Genomic DNA, 11,769 nt, shown 5'->3' with positions numbered 1-11,769 from the left:
CCAAGTCTGACATTGTACCCACAACCAACAAAGTATGATTCGAATTATTAATGACAGACTCGTAGCTGCCAACAAATATATTGCATGGCTTGCGACTATTAGGAGTTTAATATTTACAGCATGCCCATTTTGTGTCACCCGAATGTTGCTGGCTATTCATTGCTATATTTTACAGCCCTCACTGCAAGGGGCAGGATGAGATGATTATATTTGAGAACGCGATGACGTTCCCAACGACGTGTTCCACGACGCACGCAGACAAAGATGCAAAACGGAAGGTCGCAATAAAGGCTAAGGTGTGTTGCCCTTTGAGCGACCTCGTTAGGGCCACGCGGCAAGCTCGGAGGAATGTGAACCGCGCATCGTTTACCAAGCCCAATTCCAGCATTTGACGAGGGCTCAGTGGGATCGCCTAGAAGCTGTTAATCGAGAAGCAATGAGGGTCATCACTTGCCTTCCCCGCATTACCCCGATCGTGGCGCTCCAAGAACATGCGCAGCTGAATACATTAGATGAGCTGGTGCAGCAACGACGCGATGCTCGCCGCCTAAAGTCAAGCCTTACACACACCACGTGTGCACTCAAGGGCCATATGCTTCATCGCACTCCATTATACAGCCGCCCCCGCCAGTTCTTCCTCCCTGCCGTTTTGTGCAGCTAAGCGACAACAAGCCAACGGCTCTACGTCGGCCATTATCTACCCGCGCGGCATCGTCGTTTCGCGACCGAATTATAGAGCAAGACGCCAATCTGCCGCATGGCTCCATCGTTATATACGTTGACGCAAGCATCCAGGCCTGCGAAACAACAACGGCAGTTTACTGTCCTTGCAAGCCTGCTCTGAACAAAACGTCAAGGCTTCGCCTCTCAGAACCTCCTTCCTCCTCCTGTGCGGAGATGCTTGCGGTTCAAGAGGCACTTTGCTCTGTGGCCGCCGTTCCCATGCTACCCACGGCCCGCATTGTCATTCGCACCGACGCCCTTCACGTCACACGCCTACTACGACGAGTCAGTCGCTCCCCAGAAATCTGCGAAGACATCCATCGTCTAGCGGCACGCATCTCGCCGCAAATCCGTATTGAGTGGACCCGCGTGACCTCCTGAGCGCAGAAAGCCGCGCAGATACTGCGATCCGCCTTTCGACCCCAACCTCGTCTTTGCCTCGAGTCCTCACTCTGGATGACACCACCCTCCGTTTAATAAGAAAGGAACACCTCCGGCGCCGCACACGTGCTCTAATCCCTCCGTGTGCGGTAATCCTCCCCCGTGGTCTTACCCGTGCAGAGGAGGCTGAGCTTCGGAGGATACGGGTCGGTGTTGCCCTAACTCCAGCTGTGACACTCAAGCGGCCGCATTTCAAAGATTTATATTCCCGCCCCGGGTGTCCAGTCTGCAAGAACAGAGACTCTGAGGCGGATATCCACCACCTGTTGTGGGACTGCCCGGCGCTGAAGCCGACGAGGATTCGGCACCTGGCGGCAGTGGGGCTCTCACCGGACAATCCGGATTGCTATAGTGCCTGGACACAGGGCCGATATCATCTTTCACTTCTTGATTTCATCAAATCAGCCCACCTTTTATCATTTATTTAAGCATCTTACTCATCTCTCACTTCATTTTTTATGTCCTGAGGCAATAAACACCGCTTCAAAAAAAAAAAAGAAAGGATGTACTCGAATTAAAAGAGTTGAGAACGCCACTGTAGGCACGCCCTTTACAGGCAAGCTTCGACGACGGGAAGACCACGAGCCACACCCCGCGTAGCAGATCGGAGAGGTTACCGGAAAAACGATCCTCAAAAGTGATCTCGTAATGCCGTCAAAAAGAAACGTCAGAGAAAAATATGCAGGAGGACATAAGGTCTGCAGAGAATAAGCTCTGCACAATTTAAGTGTCCCCTCCAATTTTGTTTTAAGGTTATGATGCGATAGCGCTAATTTGCTAGTGCCTGCATATGCGGATTTGGCAATTCTCGATTTTACATTTATAGATCCCTGGGAGTCCTCATACCAATCCTGGCACAGTGGTGCAGCGGTTAAGCGATACGCCACTGCCTACAATGGCAGGTGCTCCAAGTGGTGGGGCTTGTGCGACCCAGATTGCTTTTCCCGAGCAACCTCCTGTGGCCAATCACTGATTTAACTGCCATTTGCAATGCTCAGTTTGCTCACAGTCCATTGTGCAGGTTGCGATGACGCCACAAGGTCACGTAACCTAGGTGGCCCACGTAGGTTGCTTCTCTGTGGATTTTTCGCTCACAACGCAGACGACGACGACGCCAGATTTTCTGCAGAATGATATCTTCAAAACTATCGCGTCACACCCTAAGAGTTGTGTCCCTGCAAAACGGAGCCACGAGGCTCAGGTGACAAGCGATTCACCACCGCTGCAGAGCCACTTCCCGGCGTATATTCAACAGCTCGCTTGGTTTCCCGTGCCCGTTCGTGGGAAAATGCGGTTTTACTAGGACCTGGTACAGCGCGCCAGTGCCGCCTTATATAGTTTAGCATAACTCGGTTCAGCAAGACGCAAGATACAGGAAAACCACGCTGGGGGAACTCGGACGTTTGAATCTGAATGCAACTCCAAGTAGTTAGGATTTCCATTTTCGGTTTTCAACACACTTTATTGATGCTGCAGTCACAGCGGTACACCTGATAACTTAACCGCCTTTATCATTAAGGCGCCATCATGCAGCCGGAGTTAAGAGCCAAAATGACGCTGAAACTCGCAGCATCTTTGATGGTCACCTGACACTTTTCTATTAAAGCCAACGGTGTAGTTCGACGCGACAGAAGCCTTATGTTTGAATAGTTAAAAGCTTACAGTAGCAAAGTAGCATATCGCGCGTGACTGAAGCTACTGATAATTTTGTGTTTGTTGTAGAGGCTTTCGAAACGCTCCTCTTGCAGTGTGAGGCGACGAAGTTGTCAATGTCATTTCCGTACAATACAAGTATTTATTGATGAAGTGCCAAATAAATAGTCTCCGAAGTGTTTTATTTTTTGACGGGCAATCGACCAGACGCTAGAAGCAAGAAAGCACGAAGCGGCAGCTCTGGGAAAACTGTGGCTGAGTTTGAATTCCTCAGAACTCGCATAAAAGGATAGGAGAAGGTTTCTGTTTGGTCGCAAGAAGGGCTGCGTCCTAGTAAGGATATTTCGTTAGCGGATCAGAGTCGAAGTGCGTAGAACTATGAACAGGGGCGTTGATCAGGGTTTTTCTTCATGCCTGGTCACTCGATGTCTAGGGGTTGGCTAACATCTCTCTTGAATAATAATAATAATAATAATAATAATAATAATAATAATGGCTTATTTTACCATTTTTAACAGAACAAATTTCAATCCGCACTGCTTAAGCGCTGTTGTGTTTGTCTGCGGCACACGAAAGCCTTCAAAATGCTCCTGTTCTCAATGTACCTTCAGTACAGCGAAATTCTAGGCATCGTTTTTTTATGAACAATATACGAAATGCTCCGGTTCTGACGGCACCTCGAGTGCAGCCAAATTCTTAGCATCATATTGTTATGAGCAATATATTTTGCTATATAGATAATATCTGCGCCGTTGGTCGCATTAACAACTGGTTGCAGAAATTCGCGAGATGTATCCCTGCGTCATATCGAAAGGTTATGACATGATTGTTTAATGCTTGCCAGGAAGTGTGGTATCAATGCAAACAGCCACGCCGACGAGGCTGCCCGATCTGCCCACAATGAAAGACTTCAAAGCTGTGTTCCTACTGATAGAAATGTACAGCGCAAATAAAGACGAGGACATAAGGAAGACACATGGAACACGTGAGCGCCTGTCTTGATTGGCACTGTACGTTTCCACCATGAATCATCAACATGTCCAGACTGCCACCTTGGTGAACTATATTTCTGCTACGTTGGGCTCCTTTATATGTGCATCGTCTTTATTTGCGCTGTACATTTCCATCATGAATCACCGACTTGCCAAGACTGCCACATTAGTGAAATATATCTCTTCTACATTGGGCTCCTTCTATGTAATCGTCTTTATTTGCGCTGTACATTTCCATCATGAATCACCAACATACCCAGACTGCATCTTGGTAAATAATACATTAGGTTTGCATAAATTTTAACGACGTTATTTATGCACAGCATGAACACAAAAGGCCCCACTATGCTACAATGCACTAGCTCAGTAGATTTTTACTGAAATGACGAGAGACAGGACCCTAATTGCACTTTTTTAAAAACGAGGTTGAAAGTAAGATTAGACAAGGTGCAGCGGCGTTCTGGGTACTCCGCATAATTCCAGTTTCTGAAACAGAAAAGCATGATTGGAAAGATTGAAAGACTTTGAGTTTTTGATACGTGTTTGCGAGACATGTTTCTTTATTGTCAATCGCATCTATATATGATTTATTTCCATGTTAACGAGGTTTAGTTTGATTTTCAGTGAATAAAGCTTTGCTTTGATAATAAAGATGCATCCACTTGTTTTGCAGGTGGTTCTTTCTAATCCTTTTTTAAAGGCTGTTAATATTGAAACGGGTCGATAATTAAAAGCGCATTATTAACAAGAAAAAATACGTTTTTTTATCCGGCACACGAAAAAAAATTGAAAGCAGTGGCAGAAATATTTCGAAGCTAAAGTATGACAATTCAAGTTTTCAAAGCTAACCGTTCATTTTTGTCCTCTGCACTATCTGACGTGCTACGCACAAACCTCCTACTATAGGGGAAATGCAGAAGTCCTAACTCGAACAGAAAGCTAGCATTTTGCGGCTATGCTAACGACTCAATTGAGGAACATGACGTGCCTAAAGTTTTGCACTTAAATGGACGCTGCGGAGAAATTGAAGTTGACATCTATCAACAGACTATGAAATTCTAACAAAAATGACATCAATCTCGCCGAAAAGAGGCCTTTTGTATCAAGGAGAGACTGAGAACTGAATTACAGTGGTCGCCACCCCAACCGATTTCGCAAGTAAAGTGCGTGCTTTGGCACTGAATTTTTTTTGCGGATCTCAGAGGCTATGCTAAACGACCTTCGCTTCAAAACGGCGGCAACCAGACCTTATCGGTATGGACGTCAAGAGTTGGAATCTAAAGGCATGATAATCTTTACATTCAATTTCCACAGCCATGATAGGCCAAACGTTGCCGTATCTAACAATAAGAGAGACATAATTTATTTTCACAAAGAAGAGTAATTGCTTGCTGTTCTCCTGTGTTTCCCTTGAACCTTTAGTCCCTTTAGTTCTTTTTTCACTCGTGAACAAGATGGAGATCTTCCTGCTTGAACTTCCTTTAAATTATCGGCAACGCCTTTTACTATGTTTGAGTATAACAGCACTGTAAAAATATTACATACTTAACTAACCTCCTCCGAAGATGCCTACGGCATCAACGCAAAAGTAGTAAAAGTACTTTTCCGCTTGGAGATGCCCCGAACGATAAGTTTTAAATAAAATCAATGTCTATGCCTATCTATGTATTTTTCCTTTGGACAGCAAAGAGTGAGCCCTGAAAAGCCTGCGGACAAAGACAAGCTTCCTTCTCTTTTGAGGTTTCAGAACCCGCAGAAGCTGGTATCAATGTTGCTTTTCAGTGGGCTGTGTCCAACGTTACTATAGAAGGGAACAAGAGAGGAAACAGTCCCGCCAGTTTAGTCCATAATTACGAGCCATCTCTGGCACCACCGAATGATCACAGGAAGCACAGCGCCACTGTTCGCAACGATTTTGTGTCCCTCTACCCTGCTTTCAGCACAAGACGTTCGTTGAGTCACGGGAGTTTCTTGCCGTTTGGAAACTCCCACGCTGCTCCACCTATACAACGCTGGCGACGCACGCCAGCCTGTCTGATCAAGGTCAGCCACTTTACGTGATGTCTACGTGCCGTCCTTGTGTTACCAGGGCTACATTTGCCGCCATAAGCAATAAACTCGCCCAGACAGCTACCCTGACCACATTCCGTCCACACACACCACCTTGTGCAAGTTATAGAAGGGGCTTAATATGCCAAGTAGTACTTTACGGAGATATACCAAATGAAATGAACGTGCATCTGCGTCACCTAGACCTGCCTTTCCAGGACGTCAGGGAGGTCCTTTTCTCGCACTGAGGCTTCAGAAAACGCAGAGTAGTAAAACGTATCATCCTGGACTGTCTGGGATCAGCCTGACTCCTCGGGATATTAGAACACCTACGGAAAGTATATTGACTCCGTGGCATATTTTTATTTCTCATCACCATGATGAAATGAAAGATTTTGTTGTTGTGGGCCTCTTGTGGAGTGTCACATACCCAGAGTGGGGTATTGGCCGTGGTGCCGTGCACATTCAAATGTTACGAGCACATCGACGCATTTGTTGTTGCCTCAAAAACTATGGCACATACCCACGGTGAAGGATTGGCCAGTGTTTAGTGCAGATCCAAACAGGAGAAAAAGCCGACGCATTTAAGATTGACGATGATGATGATGATGTTTGTTGTGGGCGAGGTTTTCCTTTTTCACCGAGCAGTGTATGCGTCTGTGTAGGCGTTGTGGTACTTTTTGCTTAATTTTAAATATCCGCCAAAGGTACCTGACATTCTGATAAGCTAACCTTGTCGTCTTTTTTTTTTCTCTTAAGGCTAAAGCAATGTACTAAACAGCAGAAAATAACGTAAACCTGTTTTCTACTTGTAGTCGTTTCAGCACTGGGAGTCGGGACACCTGAATGTGAGTGAAAAACTTTTATTGAACATTTGCGTAGTTCGGCGGCAGCAGGATCCGCGTCGTCTTCATATCAGGCGATCCGGGATCCCGTCTTCGCAAGGTCGGGCCCTCATTTCAGGGCTCCGCTGAGCCGCGCTGCCTCGTAAGCGTGCTGCACCAGGGTCCTTTGGACCGTGAGCTCGCTGCTGACGAGCCAGCTATCCCATTGCTCCGCACTTGTGTGTTTGTGTTGGTGGAATTTTATGTTTCGCTCACACTCCCATGTGATGTGGTACAGCGTTGGTACCGCCCCGCACCACGGGCATGTGTCTCTGTATTGTGTCGGAAACATCTTGTTTAGTATGAGTAGATTTGGAAAAATACCCGTCTGCAGTCTGCGCCACCAGGTAGCCTCTTCCTTTGTTAGTGCCTTGTGTGGTGGAGGATATTTATACCTTAAGCCCCTGTATAGGGCGAGGTGCCCTGCATACCCTCCGTCGCAGGCTCGGGTGCAAAAGTCGTCCGGTAATCCCGCTCGGAAACTCATCGCTCGAGCATGGCCGTCCGCTCTTTCATTTCCCTTAATACCTGCATGTCCGGGTATCCAAACCAGGCTGTGTATGTGTTTTGTGTCTGAGACACGCGCCTCGTACACTGCCTGGTTTGGGACACCTGAAAAAACGTTGCATCATTTTTGCCTGCCAAAAACTAAACGTAGAAGACGCAGAAGAAGACGACCAGCTGCCATATTCACAAGCCTTTAGCAGTAAGTCTGTATTCTCTTCATATGCGTCATGCACCGAGAGAGCATTACCCCGTTGATATTTCTTACATTGTTTTTTGGCTGGATCCCGTCCTTTGCGACAATAATATTTTGGTCTTCATTGCCAATATCACCTGCATTATGCCCAGCGCACCGCAGTGTGGAAGTGCTGAAAAGCGATATGCAACTTTAAGGTCTTAACAACATATGGCTGCTTTAGTGCTCGTATTGCCGACTGCCGAATCGAGGCTTTCTGAGAGCGAAGAATTATGGAGGTATTCAAGTACTGAGTAACCGAGTGTAATATTCTTTTCTTCATGTCGGCGAGATATACTGCGAGTTGCTGAAGAGTTGCTGATTCTCGCTCTCAACTTGTTGGCGTCCAAGTGGAGTCTAAACCACGAGCTGTTTTACGATCTGTTAACGCCTCAAACCAGCAGGCCAGTACAGCGTGTCAGAGCGGGAAGCTGTTGGCCTGTTACAGGGCAGCTTGGCGCAAATTTTACGCAAGCCATTCCTATGTGCAAGATGCCGGATACGTCACGCCCTGATTTGCTAGTGCGAGCGTTAGCGTTCATTTCAGCGTCACCGTACTTTGAGCCCGACCATAGTTCTCACATAGCTCAAACCACGCTTTCAGTCGAAGCTTCGTGGCGTTTGTTCAGGGCCTAGGCAGCAGCTGCCGTTGCGCTCCGCAAGATAACTCTGCATTTTGTGCTATCTTATTGGAAATACAAGCAAATTTTTGTTTTTGCCGTCTAGTCTGCCCCGTACGCAAATGTAAGCGGGCTAACCATAGCGTAAAATTGAGTGCACAGTAAAAACCGGTAAAATGTGTGCGCTGCAATAGCGCACAAATCAGTGTGCGATTTATGAAGAGCGCTAGACGGGTGCATGCTATAGCCAGTGGCATCTTCGCCTCGATGAGGCGTAGTATTTCCGTTTTCATTTAGCGTTTTATAGGTATGAATCTACATTTCCACTTGCAGTTCGCTTGCCTTAACGTGACGGCTTCTTTACGCGTTTTGTGAAGGCGTGTTATCACTCTGACGTAGTGCGAACGCGTACTGCATAGTGACGTCACGTTTGCCGTCGATAAACGCGTACACTCCTGCGGCGCTAAACTGCCACCCTATTATGCGGCTTCCGGCGGCCAACGACAGCGGCCGGTGCCGAACAGAATTTCCAAGGGGGCATAGTTTCGCGGAAGCCGTGCCGACCCGGTCTACACTGTCGTCATTGGCTCACTGCCTCGGGTGTTCCAAGACAGATGGCGCGCCAGACGTTCTCTTATGTATACCAGGAGTCAAAAAAGACAGAGTAATTTTCAAAAATAGGCTTTTTAGCGTAAAAATATGGCTTTGGCGGCGTAGTATCACCAGTGTTGGCGGACACCGCAAAGCCGGTGAATTGTCTTAAGTACTAAGCTGTTTAAGTTCTGTAAATTAGGCCGCCGCGGTGGCTTAGTGGTTATGGCGCTCGGCTACTGCCCCGTAAGATGCGGGTTCGATCACGGCCGCGGCGGTCGAATTTCGATGGAGGCGAAATTCTAGAGGCCCGCGTGTAGTGCGATGTCAGTGCACGTTAAAGAACACCAGGTGGTCGAAATCTCCGGAGCCCTTCACTACGGCGTCTCTCATAGCCTGAGTCGCTTTGGGACGTTCAACCACCATAAACCAAACTAGTTTCTGAAAATTAACTTTTCAACCATTATAGCCAGGTAACTGGTTGCAATTAGAGATTTATAGCCGTATCAGTTTTTAGAATTCCGGAAACGCGACGACCCTCGGCGCAGTGGCTCGACAAAATTCGGTTACATCGTGCGGAAATACTTGAGCTTTCGGAAAGCCTGCAGGCGAAGCAACCTTTGCAATGTACGTAACTAGTCAAAAAAAGCCAAATACCAACATAACCACTTAGCCGAGACACATAACCACTTAGCCGTCGCGACGGCTTCGCATCCTATGATGAAGAGTCAACATGTAGTGCGTCTGGATGTGCCAGCGCCGCGTTCCAAGGTGGGACTGGAGACACCAGTGGACAGCGCCATTTTGGTATTACCTTCCCGTTTGGTTCCAATAAGCTCAGTTCGGCTGTGCCCCGTTTGAAAGCAAAATTTGTGTTTTTTCTTGTTCCACACTTTTTGTACTCTAAAAAATTAGAGTTGTACAAGAGAATAATTAAATAGTGAATTTTAGTCACTTGCACAAAAGGCGCGCAATACTTGACTACTTGTCATCCAAGAAACTTGACGTTTTGTGAAGAGTCGGACAACGAATGTAGCCTTTCTACGCAATGTGTCGGCTTTCATGCTATGAATTACGAATACTTTTCCATCAACCATGAGGCCTCTACAATTAGCTGCAGTGCAGTCGCACCCCCCCCCCCCCCCAGTATAGTTGAAATCCCCCCAGCATAGTTGAAACACAGCATAGTTGAAATCCTTCGCGAATGTGCCGTCATGTTCCACATTCTTTTCTTTCTTCACCTCTCGCTCACAGCTGCGGGGATGAGCGATTCTGTTGCCGTGGGCGGCGACTGCTGAAGCTCAGGGGACAAACCAGCGTCTCTGGACGGCCGAAGCATATGTTTCCGTGGAAGAACGCGAACTTATTTCCACCGACTCCCATGTGATATCTTAGCCCGGAATGCAAGCGGAACCTGAGCGGATGCAAATCCATGGATGAGTCTTCCGAGCGGGGTTGCCAGGTGACGGCATCTTGGGTGTCGGTAATGAGTTGGCCTCGTGAAGGGCTTGTCTTTCAGGCTGTAAACACAATGGATATATAAGCCGTGTCAGGAAATATTTTGGCCACGTTCGATGAGGGCTCTTGTATAAATGCGACAGCCATTTTAAAAGCATCAAGAAGAAATAATAGAGGCTCACCGGTTTCGAGCAAGTTTTTTTCATATAGTCATTGATCGGCTGACTTCTAAACCGTATGAGTTCGAAGTCGCTGTTAGCCAGTTCCGGAGGCAGGAACCCTGAGATTGAAAGAGGCAGTTATCATTTTCTCAGGTTTCAGGGAATCATTCAGTTTAAATAATTTCTCCTTGATTGCTACTTTGTCTGTTGTAAATAAACAGCTAACCTACTGATGAAATTTGTCCTTGACTAATTTGACTTAGCAACCAGAGGAACACGACCTGTCGACATATCATCAGGCACTTCCACTGAACATCATCCAGAAGGAAACGCGAGTGATTGCAGGATTTTAGCGTTGAACGTGCCACCAAACACAAACAAGCTGGAAGAGGTCACCTTTGATTTTGAGACGCGTCCTCCGCTGTGACAACGGCCTGTTTCGAGCAGAAATTTGCGGTTAATGCGCGAACTCACGCCCATTTGGCGCTATAATACGGGAGAGAGATCTCAGAGAATGTTGGAAAAGCGGATGGTAACTGCGCAAAAATAGTTATTTGGCGATTCATCGCCCGTACTTCCCGTGAAAATAGGGGCCTATTGAGTAGCCGTTGCGTTCGAACAACTAATACAACATTATCCTTCTCAGTTCTGTCACCTGCGTACTCTAAACCACGGCTAACAAAAACGAGATACTCATTGTCCCTTTCCAGAGCAGCAAGTGCACTGAAGACAGCAACAGCCCGTCATAACTTGTCCATCGCCGTGCAGTCGCAGCGCCTGCCTCACGCGTAAAACGCTGCAATTAGACAAACGGTTACTGCTACGAGCGAAACAAGTATACAGTGCCTCTTTCTAGTTCAATCACGTTATTTCATTGGCCACGCTACCATCCAGGGGCCGCACCACACGCATAGCCCCAGTACGCGACCGGTGACGGTGAAACTAAGAGGACACCGCAGGAGAAAAGGGCGGCGCAGGGCGCATCAAAGGCTGGCTGCACCCTGAAAGCGGAGGGCTTCGAGGCAGCTTGTCACGTCCGAGCCGCTGCGGCGATTTTGATGAAGCTTTCATGAATGTTGTGTCTGACGCGGTAATAAGCTAGGGTGCCTGTCAGTTTATGAAAACTGTCGCGTTGTTAAAATATCTTGCTCATTTTTTCTGTCTTTCCGGGTCGATGACCCAAAGAAGCCCCTTGTGAAGGAAAAGTGAAAGAAATTGCTGTTTAATGACCAGTTTTTTTAATTGCATCAATCAGTTTTTTTTTTCATGTGACCACAGCGTCTAAAAAATTTAACCATTTCCGCTATCAAAACCCGAGAAGTAAGGATGATAACCACTAAGTCTTCTTAATCCGCCAAAACATTGGCCCAGACAGCTCTTCTAAAAGAAATTTCAAGGATACTGTTAGAAAACAAAACTTTTGCAAACTGTGTACTTTAGAGGTCCCAGTACAGTCGC

The sequence above is a fragment of the Amblyomma americanum genome, chromosome 10 (genome assembly GCF_052857255.1).
Source record: "Amblyomma americanum isolate KBUSLIRL-KWMA chromosome 10, ASM5285725v1, whole genome shotgun sequence".
Taxonomy (NCBI): Eukaryota; Metazoa; Arthropoda; class Arachnida; order Ixodida; family Ixodidae; genus Amblyomma; species Amblyomma americanum.
Note: the sequence above shows the minus strand (reverse complement) of the source record.